This window comes from Mustela erminea, chromosome 4 (assembly GCF_009829155.1).
Source record: "Mustela erminea isolate mMusErm1 chromosome 4, mMusErm1.Pri, whole genome shotgun sequence".
NCBI lineage: Eukaryota > Metazoa > Chordata > Mammalia > Carnivora > Mustelidae > Mustela > Mustela erminea.
The window spans coordinates 64,259,083-64,272,504 of record NC_045617.1 but is presented as its reverse complement, the minus strand read 5'-3'; positions in this window follow the sequence as shown (position 1 = coordinate 64,272,504).

Genomic DNA, 13,422 nt, shown 5'->3' with positions numbered 1-13,422 from the left:
AGGAAAGGCAAGTTTTTATCTTATAAAAGGAAAAAAATAATCTTAATTCTTCTTTCAATCATCATTTTAAAGGAGAAACAAAATATTGTTCTGAACTAAACATTGCCTTTGAACTTCTGTAAATCTAAAGCTATAAAACACTGCTTGGGTTCCTTTCTTATTTTGGTGAAAATTGGATTTAGGGTAGAGCTAAATGAGTTTTCAATGAGGTATTCAACAATAACCTGTTTTCCTAATCCTTTTCTATTCCAAGAGCAGGTCAGAATGGTCTCTCACATGTACTCATCTCTAGGGAGCATTAAAATTTCTTCCTCCCTGTCCATAGCCCTTCCCATGTCCTATTTCATTTCCATTCCTCTGACTTGAATAACACAGCCCACTAAAATTACATACATACCTACAAACATACGTGCACACATCAGCTTTTATTCGGATCAAGCAGAGCATGTATTATCAGTCCACAGATCTATGAAAGGGTCTCTGCCTAGAACAGAACAAGGAAGCATTCTGAGCTCTCAGGCAGCCATGATCACCTCACATTCTCCCCCTGATTTTTCCTCTTGAATTTCATCAATGAGACTGAGTCTGCCTGGGAGGTTAGATGATGGCAGGGAGGGTGTATGGCTGGAATAACAAACACCCTCTCCAAGATTCATGTCCTCCCAGAATCTGTGAATATGAACTTTTTTGGAAATAGGGTCTTTGTAGATGCAATCAAGTTCAGATGGAGGTCATCCCAGAAGAGGGTGCGGTCCCAATCCAATGATGGGTGTCCTTATAAGAAGAGGGAAATTTGGACCCAGAAACACAGGGATACACAGAGGGAAAGCTGTGTATAGACAGAAGAAGAGTTGGAGTTATGCAGCCACAAGCCAGGAACACCTGGAAGACTGAAGAAGGATTCTTCCCTAGCACCGCTGGAGGGATCGTGCCCTTGCCAACATCTTGGTTTCAGAATTCTCACCTAAGAGCATGAGAGAATAAATTTCTGTTGTTTGAAGCCACCCGGTTTATAGTACTTTGTTTCAGCAGCCAGGGCATGAAGTCTCAAGAGAAGCATTGAGCACACCTGCTTAAAATCCGAGTCTTCCACCAAAGGAGCTCACGCATGGTTGGAAGACCTGGAGGATACCTAGCCAAAGTCCTGGCTGTGGACAACTCATTGACCTGGATAGTCTCTGTCCATGGCCCTCAGAAATCCCTGACCTTGCCAGCAGCTAAAGGTCCGGATGGGTGTTTGTGGACCCTAATAATCCTTCACATGTTACATAACTAGTGACAACCACCTTCAAGAACTGGATTTCTGAAGTTTGCTGCTCTTATCGATGGATCAGTATATATTCATTCATCCTTATCTGTCTTCCACTTACTCTCAAAGAATCACAGATGATTAGAAAAGGAAAGAGTCTTAAGAACATTTATTCCAATGGTCTTATCTCACAGAGAAGAAAACAGGCTCAGAAGAGTTAAGTGTATGATAGAACTGGCACCAGAATCTTGTACTCCTGACTACAAGTATCATTCCTTCAGATAGTAAATATTTTCCAGTACCTCTGTTGCTCAAGACCCTAATTCTAGGCTTAAGGAGATGTAAAGAAGAATAAAGAGACAGCCTCTGTTCTTAATTCTTAATTATGCAGTCCATTGTTTCATGTCTCTCTCCCTCAGTAATGAAGTCATTTGAGGGGGGAGGTTGAGTCTTTCTGTAATGATCATCAGGTATCATTATAGACAGAGACAGGGATTTATTTTAAGGAATTGGCTCAAGTAACTGTGAAGGCTCCTTAGTTTGAAATTTGTAGGGTAGACCAGCAGTCTGGAAGCACAGGCAATATTTCTATGAGAAACCTCAGGTTTTCCTCATAAGTGCTTAAACTGATTGGATGGGACTGAACATGCAGAGGGTAATCTCCTTTACATAAAGTTGAATGGTTGTAAATGTTTATCATATCTATAATATAGCTTCACAACAACATCTAGAATAGTGTTTGACCAAACAACTGAACACTGTAGCCTTGTCAAGTTGACACATCAAATTAATCATCACGTATCTCTACCATCTGAACCAAAGATAATGGTTCCCAGCACCTGGATTTCTCTAGCCTCAGTTTGTCTTTCAGGATATAGCTCACATGTCACCCTTCAGTGAAGCTCTCCCTAACTTCCCTAGCTAAATTTATATATGTATGTGTGTACCTGTTTTAAAGACTTTTTTAATTATTTATTTGAGATCACTCAAACAGGGAGGAGGACTGAGGAAGAGGGAAAAGCAGACTCCCCCATAAACAGGGAGCCTGGGACATAGGGCTTGATCCCAGAACCCTGAGATTGTAACCTAAGCCAAAGGCAGACGCTTAACTGACCTAACCACCCGGGTGCCCCTCCCTAGCTAAATTTAATTAACCAAGTCACACTCAAAATATTCTGCTATTTGGATTCCTCTATACCTCTTGTCTCTATATTGTTAATTTATTTGTTGCTTGCCTGCTTATTTGCTGTCACCTCTGTGGATTGGCATTAGGGAGCCTTATCTACCTTGTTCACCACTTTATTCCAAAAAGGAGTTTACTGCAGTGGTTAAGAGCACGAACATTTGGGATGGGCTGCTTGTGTTGGAATTCCACGCTTGTCACTTAATAGTTATGTGTCTTTGGGGAAACTACCCAATCTCTCTGAGACTTAGTTTTCTTACCCCTGGACCCAGAATAATAATAGTGTTTATTTCCCTAGGGTTACTGCAATGGTCAAATGAGTTAATAGATGTGAAGCATGAAGGAGAGTGCATGGCCCATAGCAAATGTTGTGTGTGCAACCTATTTACTAGTGTAGTAGAAACTGAGTTAATATAATTGGAAAAAGATGAGTGAACGGATTGAAATGATTCTTGGCAACTGGCTCCGCTTACCTGTGCAGCACCATATCTGACTTTGCTCTGCTCTAACCCCACTCGCAAAGAGGAATTCTGCACTCCAGCTGCACCAAAACCTCTTTCAACTCCTGGATGTTTTTCTCCTGTTTCCTGTTGCCTCACCTCTACACTTGACTAACAGTTCAGCTTGACATACCCCAGGCAGGGTGAAATGCCCATGGGAATTGCTATTGTGTCCTCTATTAGAGTATTTAGTACATTGTTTTGCCATTTGCTTGACTGTTTTCTATCACTAAACTGTAAGCTTTTTGTGTGCCGACACCACATCCTTCTTATTCCCTACTGTTCCCTCAGAACCGAGCACAGTATCCAGAGCAGGATAAGGTTTACTGAATGAGTGAAAGATTAAGGAAAAAAAAATAGCCAATACTACAAATGATTCTTTGAAACAAGACTTCGTTATGGAGGTGATGGAAGCCACTGGAAATGATGGACAAGAGCAATATTATGTAAGTTACCATCAACATGACCACCAAGAAGGAGGAATAGTAGAAGCCAAAGAAACAGATTGAAAGGAATTATTCATGAACATGTAGGACAGCTTTTCGGAGCACCTATTTTTTTTTTTAAGATTTTATTTATTTATTTGTTAGAGAGAGAGAGAATGAACACAAGCAGAGGAAGTGGCAGGCAGAGGAAGAAGCAGGCTTCCCACTGAGCAAGGACCCTGATGTGGGACTTGATCCTAGGACCCTGGGATCATGACCGGAGCCGAAGGCAGACACATAAGCAGCTGAGCCACCCAAATATCCATAGGACCACCAATTTTGAAGTAAGACAACACAAGTGTTCAAAATGTAGTTGTACCATTTCTTGTCTGGGCACCTTTTCCAAGTTACTTAACCTAACCCTTGCTCTCCTCATCTGTAGAAAGGAGCTGCTAATGCCATCTTGCAGGATTATTGGAAGAATGAATAGAACAGCAATGCATGTTATTCATTAAAAGGCAAATACTATTAATAAAACACATAGAAAATGGAGTATTTGGGGTACTAAGGTGACTCTTTCCTCTTAATTTTCGCTGTTTAAGTTATAAAGTTGTTTCTACTCCAAAAAGTGCCTAGAACCATATGTAGTAAGAGCCCCTATTCCAATGTAGTTACGTTTTTAATCAGAAATAAATGTATCTAAACTTAACAATCTGATTTAAACTGTGATTTGGTACCATATGATCTGATATCTCACAGTTGGAAGGGAAACTAAAAGCCATCATATGAAACTGCCCATCCAAAGCCAGGACTGCATCTATAACATTTCTAATTCAATTCATTTGCAAAATGTTCTTTACGTATGCATGATGTTCTAGATAGTCTGTTGGGTCCTGCCTTATAGGGTTCACATCTCAGTGGGAGAGTGAGACAAGCAAATGACTTCAGGAGGGGATGTTGTGAAGGACAAGCGCACTGGCCTCTAGGAACCCATGGGAGGGGGAACCACCACCGGCCCAGTCTCCCCAGAAAAGCAAGAGTAAGCTGCAAAGTGAAGGGTGGACAGGAATAGACTAGGTAATGGGGGACTAAAACAGGAATGAATTTTCAGGCAATGGGCTTTGAAAGGATTCCATTTTGATTTGAATCCATCTGCAAAATGTTCTTTCAGAATGAGCAGGAAGTTCCTTTTTGAGAAAAAATTTACTCCTTACTGTATAAGACACTCTACAGTTGGTATATAATAATGTAGGATTATTAAATATAGTAGAATATAATAATTAACATTATCTCTGCACCTCTATAAATAAGGGGAAACTTGCTTCTCTAAGCTCAGACTAATATAGCACTGAACTGTCTCAAACAAGGGATCAGGAAGCTTGAGAATTCCTGCCCATGACTATTAACTTTAAGACTGAGAAAACAGAGTAAAAAAAATAAGATTATTATACTAACTCCAAGAGGCCTGCTTATACAACCTGTACCCTATCACTTAAAGAAACAGGTGATAAAAATCTTGTACTAATATTAGCATGGGATTTTAAAAAATATCTTCATTCCAGTTCACTCAGAATGTACTCTGTTGGGAATAAAGTAAGACAATCCTATTATAAATCTATTATCTCTGGATTTGCTTTATTATATATCAATATATATGGGGTACTTGGCTGGCTCTTGGTCTCAGGGTTGTGAGTTTGAGCCCCCACATTGCATGGAGAGTTTACTTAAAAATAAAATCTCAAAGAGGCACCTGGGTGGCTCAGTTGGTCAAGCATCCAACTCTTGATTTTAGCTCAGGTCAAGATCTTGGGATCATGAGATCACAAGGAATCTGCTTGAGATTCTCTTTCTTCTTCTCCCTCTGCCTTTCCCCCAACTTATGCTATAAATAAATAAATAAAATCTTTAAAAAGTAAAATTAAAAAAGAAAAATAATACTAAGTCATACTAATAATAATATACTGGCAATGCATGGAAAAAGACTAATACACCAATGGTATAGAATAGAAGGTTCAGAAACAGATCCATGAGTATACAGAAACTTGATACAGGAGAAGAGTACCACCAGAAATTATAAAATTAAGATATTAGTCTGGGAGAAGATAGTTGTTATATCTAAAACTTTCTAAATTATACCAGAAATTCTTGAAAAATAAAATACACTTTTCTTGATAGAAAAATGAGTAAAGGATATTGGTTATATATCTTGGGAATAGATATGTAATATGTGCATATATATATATATATACATATATATGTGAGAAATTCTTGAACAGATGCAGGAGGATATATATAGATATATAGATACAGATATATAATGTCTATTGCAATATATTGATATATGCCATAGACACAGTATGGAATATTCAGCAGAGCCAAAAGCAAGAAACAGTACATACTTGCAACTACTAGATAAATAAGTCCTAGAGACCTAAAACATAGTATAATGATTACAGACAACAAAACTATATTATGAACCTTAAATTTGCGAAGTGACTGATCTTAATTGTTTCCAACATTAGAAGAAATTATAATTAGGTGAAGCAATTGAGGCGTTAGCTAATGCTACAAAGGCAATCATATTGCCTTGTAGTTATATTGAACTGATAAGTTGTACCCCTTAAACTTAACGCATGATGTTGTATGTCAAATATATCTCAATTTTGAAAGTGGGCAGCAAGATGGACAGATCTTAAAACATAAAGCTAAGTGAGAAGAGAAGAGACAGAAGAAGGGCTACAATACAATCCCCATGCAAATTAAAAATGGGTACACACAAAAGAAACACTGCGTATTTTACAAGGACTCCTACATTTGATACACATTCAAGATGCAGTCATGTCTGTATGAGAGAGAGGAATGGACAGCAGTCTTGTCTCCAACAATGACAGTAGTGTGCTAATTGCTGAAGAATGTACTCAGCTCTCTGTTGGTTAACAATCTCCACAAGTCTTTTGCATTTCTGCACATCTTGTGATCCTACACGCTGCCCCACTGTGTTCTAGACTGTCTAGTCAAGAGTGTTTGTGTAGAGAACATCCTTGGAATACAAAGATAGTATCTCTCTCCAGAGCAAAGAGCAGGTTTGTTTGCTGCCCAGAATTATCCCTGTAATAACACACCCCAGGACAAAAGCTGGGCAGGTTTGCTAGCAGCCCATTGTAGAAAATCAGGGATTTCTAAGCTCAAGTTTCCTCATATGTAACACAATCCACTACATGGGCAGCACCTGCATCTGCATTGTTCTCATGGGAATCAGCAACTGGGAAACCAACGTGAACATGATGTTCATGATACTTGCTAGACACTGAGAAATAAAACCCTTTGTTTTTGACCCAGGCATCTTTTGTTTTCTGCCAGTATCCATGAAACTGTGACAGTCTATCTTACCAGTTTGCAAGAAATGGAAAAACCTCAGAATTTGGGTTTCTAACAAGTTCCCAGGTGATGGTGATGTTCCTGCCCTGGGATCTAGTGCTGCTGGCCAGGGAACACCAGTGATCTAGATCATACCAGCTGTGTGACCCTAGGAGAGTTACTTCCTGTGCCTCAGGCTCTACATCTGCAAATGTGGGTATAGAAATCATATCACCTTCATAGGCTTGCAGGGGAATTAAATGAGTTAATTAGTGTTGATTATTTATCAATACGACTGGCATATATTAATAACTTTGTGTTTGCTGTTAATTGTTAATATAAATATTTCCTTAACATTGACACAAACTTGGAAAACATATACGACATCTACCACAAAACCCCTGTCACCTAGAGAGTTCATGATAATGCTGCTTTTGAAAGTTAACATGGATTGAAAACCTTGGGTTCCAGAACAACCTTCCCTGGAGCTCATTTTTCTATAACATAATACAGGCTGAGAGCAAAGATATTATAAGAGATTTGGCGCTTCCTAGAAGCCACAACTTGCTGATGGAGTAGGCAGATTGTGTGCACAAGGACAGAAGGAGAAGCCTAAGGGAACACAAACCTCATGCTCCCCTAAAGCAATGGAGGGGCAAGTGGAAAGGGACAAAGAGAGTGGAGTGATGAACTGGGCTGGAGAATGAAGTAGAGACTGGAAGCAGAGAGGAAGAAGGAAGCTGGAAGGTGATGAGATCATTAAGAAGTAAGACAGAGGAAATGAGGAAGAGAGGACAATTGAAGAGGAAGACCAAAGAGGAAGAGAAAAAATTACACAGGAATCTTTCCTCTCTTGGAAAGGAGCAAACAGGTTCCCTTTTCTAGAATAGTGTCTTAATGACCTAAAGCCTATTGTGTGTGAGGGTCAAAGTAATACAAGTCACTCTTGATACCGTATCACCAGCAGAAATGTCTTCCATTTTTAAAAGCTGGTCTCCCTGCCTTGCTTGCCTGCCCCATGAAGAAACCCATTTCATCCCTGCTTGGCTGACTGTACATCCCATCTCTCATTTATGACTTTTTTCTTTCAAGGTTAAGGGGTAGAAACACACTGAATGTTTCATTGAACCAATTCTAGTTTCCACAAACTCTGAAACATCCTTTTATACCACCATAGTACGTATTTTAGATAAGTAAACCTCATATAAAATTTCAAAGGAAGTTAATTATAGAAAAAGAAAAGAGTGGTCAAGGAAATAACGATGAGAAAAGCACCTCACCCCTCATTGTCCCATTGGATAAGGTTTAGGGTTTATACAGGGGTAGCTCAGGGGAACACAACTGGAGAAGAGGACTCTCCTATCCTTCTCTCTCTCCCACCTCTCTGGCCACTCTTCAGTTCACTTAGCATCAGCCAGTTCAAGGACAAGTTAGCATTTGTGACTGAAGTTTAAGTAAAACTGCTGTTTAAAAAAAAAAAAAATTAGTTCTTTTCATTTTTAACATGCTCCAAACAGTTTTTACCATTAGTGTATTCCTTCAAATTACGGTTCTTTTGTAAATTCTTTGGATTGAGACCTTATGTTTACTATGAAAAACACAGGACATGCTTCTTCATGTTTTATATTTAAAAACTTATCCACACCAATAATGATGAAAGTTCCTTCTCATAAGTCAGTGAACTCTGTGGCCCCGAAGACAACACGTCTTAGTTAAGAGCCTTGAAAACTGTTCTCCACAGGTTAAGGAAATGCTAGAAAATCAGGCGCTAAGGGTTAAAAAAAAATGCAAATCAAAATGTCCTTTGGGAAGGAGCATTAATCTCCAAATGCATTAATCTCTGCAAAGGAGAAAAAGAGAAATTAACCATCTCTTCATTACATGGTCAGGCAATATAATCTCTAACCTGTCCTTTATTCAATCTTGGAGTCTAATTTATTCATAATATAATTCTAGTATCAGTTAAAAACAAAGTGCCCCCTCTACTTCTAGTACTCCCCAGCACTATTTAGCAAGAGGAAATGACTTCTTGTTTTTAGGTTTGACTGTTACTTACCCAGTACTCTGGGGAAGTCAGGATCAGAGAACATTGATGAGTAGACATGCAAAGATGGACTATTGTATAGGTTTTATTGAAAGGAAAAACACTATTTGGGCTACAGAGGTCACTGTCTGTCACCCTGTATTTGGCTCCTGTTTCTGACATAACTGGGATAAACAGCCAGCCTCACGGGCAACCAAAATAAAAGTTCCACATTGACTGAAGTCAAGCTGAGTTGAAATGATTAGTCTTTTCTCAAATCCCTAGATTTTCCACTTTCCCAATGATAGGAAAGTGTGTGTTCACCACAATTCTTTATGAAACACAATTATGGGCATATAGTGAATGCCAGTCCCCTTTGAGTTAACCTTCCTCATGCCCCTGCCTTCTATTGAATAGCTCACATACCACATGGGGTCCAGTCAACTGTGCCAAGGAAGGCAGAGGTTGGCTTCCATTAACAAATGATCCTTAAGGGTCACTTCCTTAAGAAGTGACAGTTCAGATGGCAAATCCTATGGCCTGTAGACTCTTTGTATTATTGCCTAGTTCAGACAAAGAACTCATTTTCAAAACAGATCATATCCACATCTCAATCACTTTTCATAATCCATCCTTAGAACAGCCACATTTCATTTTTCGGCAGTGTTTTATTTGAATGGACCCATAAATGCCAAATGTACGTCAAATTGAAACCAATACTTTCTCAATTGGTATAGCAAATGTTTATGTGTATTTACTTCCTTAAAGAGGCATGTTAAAAATCGAATTTTCACCTTAACTATCTCTGATGCCAAATTAACTAGATGATTGTTCAGTTTTGCTTGGGCTCAAGTAGAGCTTTGCAACTTTTTTGATTTTAGAAACATACGTACTTGCATGACTAACATATTCACCTTACAGATGTGAAAAGTCATGGAGAACAACAACCCAAATCTATCTCCTAAGTATTTTGATTCTCTACTTTGTTCTTATTTACTATGACACTCAAATTTGTCTTCTCAAGTTTACATGATTAACAGAGAAACCACGGGAAAAGATGACCAAACCGAAATATATTAAATGATGAAACAAACTGTAATTTGTGCAAAAAAAAAAAAAAAAAGATGAAACAAAAGTATAGTCAGAGTCTCAAAAAAGAGAAAGAAGTGAGACATGGGGGGATAAGGGGACTGGAAAGTCATCCAAGCTCTTTTTTTAACTTTTGTCCAGGAACCCCTGGCCTCAAGCTTTAGAGATTACGGGAAGCCGCCAAGCGCTCCCTCTGGTCTTCTCTGAGGATCCAGCAAAAATGCAACAATTGTAGGCTGAATCTTTGTGTTCTAGGTAGGATTATTTATCAGGGATTTTGTTTTGTCTGGGTTTTCAATGGCTCAGCCCCAGCTGTACACTTGGGGACAGAGCACAGCTTCAATCATCAGAGGGTTTGTAGCAATCCTTTCCGAAGCTTCCCTCCCCCTGCAGGGATGGAGTAATTAACAGACCATTAAGTCAATTCTGCTTTATTGAGGGGGACACTGTGCAGGTCATTTCTTTGAAAACTTTTGTTCTTGAAGGAAATTACAGGATTGTTTTATGTTTAGAACACAGCCTGGTGAACTCCGGAGTAGAGAGGCAAGCTTCTGGAGCTTGGGGACCCACAGAGACAGGAAGATAATGACTCTAATCCCATTAAAAAAAGATTTCTCCCAACCTCCCCCCTTCCTTTTACTTTTTCTTTTAAAAAACCAGTTAAGAGAAAAACGATTTGCTCATTTGGTAATAACTAATGGAGACATGAATTACGGAGATGCCCCAGACTGAAGTTTATCTCGGTGTCAATAAATCTCTAAACAACCGGGATGAAAATAAGTATTGCCTCCATTGCTTCTTTTTATTTCCGTATTAATCAAAGGCATCTGCTCCTGTCCTTTCTATCTGGGAGAGGGAATGGGCAGCAAGTATTCTATCATCTGAAAAAGCCTCTACGAGGACGTTGTTCGCAGCATTTGTGTTTTGTGAGACCGGAGGAGTTTTTACCACCGGACTTAGGTGACGGGTGTTTCCCCCTCGGCTCAGAGGGCCTTGAAGGGGCGGGGGGCATTTCTTATGCATTTGAATGGGGGTACTTCTATTGCTGTTGTGCTATTTTCTCGTGTGCCCCTGACAGTGTCCGACGCATAGAAAGCACCCAGAAAGTGTTCAGTCCTGAAGCGGAGGAAACTCTAAAGGATAGGATGTAAGGAATGGGTGATAAAGGCTCGCATTGCTGGGGTGCGCTGGAGTGCCAAATGTTTACATTTGAATTCAAAGGCTGATGTGAATTTCCTGGTCCTTACCCAGAGCAGAGAAGTGGGATGGGGTGGAGGGGCAGTTGAATACCCGAGAGGAATAGAAAGTCTCCCTGTAATGTGTTTGCTCCAACTTCTATTTCCTCGCACGCAGCGAAGAATTCTGCCAGTGGGCAGAAATGCTTCCTCTGCATCGCAGCTCTGCGGTATGCGGAGAGGGGCCCCTCTCACAGCCCGGCTTCTGGAGTTTTCCACGCCCAAGGGAGATGAAGAATGGAGAGACTGTATCTTGCACGTAAACTGTGGCGCCCCAGATCAGATCAGACCCCTTTGCTCCTGCACTCTCCGAGCTGTCTGTAGCGGACAGCAAGGGAAAGACGGCCCCGGATCACATCAGGGCCGAACGGAACCCCAAAACTTTCGGGAGCAGCTACCCCAAGTGACTTCCCACAGACACAGGCCCCTTCCGCTCCTTGTTCTCATGGGTCGCGAGTGACTCGACCACTTTGCCACCACCAGAACCCCAGGACACCGCAACAGCATCCAGGCCCGAGCTTTGAGAGCCCAGGTCTCTGCCTCCCTCTTCATCCTCCCTCCTTCGTTGGAGTTTTAGCCCAGCAACCCCAGCTCCCCAGGACCCATCTCGGGCCCTGTGGAACTTTCTTTCCCGAGCGCTGGCAGGAGCCGGGACCAGGGCGGGAGCTTGGATCAGGAGCAGGAGCTCTGTGCCAGGGGTTGAGGTCCGGGGCTGCGGCGGAGAGCAGGTCGGCCGCTGCTCTGTGAGGTCCCCAGCGAGGAAAAGTGGCTGGTGAAAGCACAGCAGCGGGGGCCGTCCGGGCACACCTGGACCCTATCTCCTTAGCAAACTTTGCAAATGGTTGGCGCGGGGCTGGGCTTAGGGGTGCAGGGAACAGAGAGGAAAGCATGCCTGCAGCTCTCGGTCCGAGTTTGGTTTTGTTTGTTGTTAATGTTACTGGTTTTTCTCTCTCCGGGTTTCCATAAATGCTTGGGTATTTCAAGACTCTTGCGAGTGTTGGCGCAGTTGGGGCTGAGCCTTGCTCCTTGTCGTCTCTCCCCGGCTTATCTTTGTTTTGTTACCTGCGCCCCCGCCTCTCTTGGCCTGGAGGGCAGATGGCAGAGCCCAGGGACTGTCACTTCCCACGAGACGCAGCTCCAAGGTGTGGCCCCCAGCTCCCGCAGAGCTGGAGTCTCGGCGCCGACCCCCTCCGCGTTAGACCCCAGAACGGAGGCAAAGTTCGGGGCCAGTCTCTGCACCGCTGGACCCTGTGGCTGGCGGGGCTCCGGGCTCCCCGCCGGCAGGTGCTGGAGCGCTGAGGGAGGGGCCACGCTCCCAGCGGGTGGGCCGCACAGCCGGCGTCTGGCGCTGAGCAGGTTCGGAGCCTCGCCGGGCTCTGCTTCTCTTCCCGGCCGTGTCCCGCCCACCCACTCCCTCCGGCCCCCTAGCAGCCCGCGCGACCTCGGCGTCCCAGGAAAGGGTTCACTGAAAACGGACACTCAACTAAAAAGCGGTCCCGCAGACCTGAACCTTCGGGTTTGGGCTCCTCCGGGCTACTTGTAAGCGAAATGGGTACCCGAGAGGCTCAGAAACTGCGAGGTGGGAAGGCAGACACTCATTCTTCTGCGAGTTGGCCGACAGGCAGGCGGAAGATGAGGGTGCGTCCGGTTCCACCAAAGTCCCCCGCTTTGGCCCATTTCTCTCTGAGGACACTTCCAGCGCCCTTCTGCCGAGCCTCCTCCTCCAGCGGCGCTTCCTAAGCCGGGGCGCGGGTCGGCACTCTCCGGGAGCCGCGCACATCCCGAGCGGCCTCAGTGGGCGCCGGGCCCCGACGTCCCCTCCTCACTATTCCCCTTTCCTGCTCTGGCCAGGAGCCGCCGGCGTGGGGTGGCCATGGGCCTTGGGACGAAGAGGGTCCCGGGGGAGAGGTACGGGGACTGGGATGCCTGGAGCCACGGACTAATTCCTGCAGCCCCCCCCCCCCCCGTGGGTCCCAGCAGGAGTCCAGAGGGGTGAGGCTGAGCTTCCGCCGGGCGCCTTCGGGGTCGCCGAGGCTTCTCGGTCCCCGAGCCCCGACGCCTGTCCCTAGCGCCCCAGGGCGGCAGAGAGGCGGGGGCGAGCAGCAGGCAGAGCTAGAAGTGTACCCGCCCGGGCGCGGAGGGTTGGGAGCCCATCCTTCCGACGCGCAGCGCAAGGAGGAGAGTGGGGCCCGAAGTCCCCAGGCGGGACCTAGAAAGGGCAGTTAAATCTTCTTGCCTGAGTGAAATGCTCAGAGAATCCGGGCTTTTGCAGTTACTGATAAGGGTATCAGTGGAGGCGACGAAATTTCGCTTGACCTAGCTGCTGGGGGGGGGGGGGTAGTTTGCAGAGACACAAGTTCT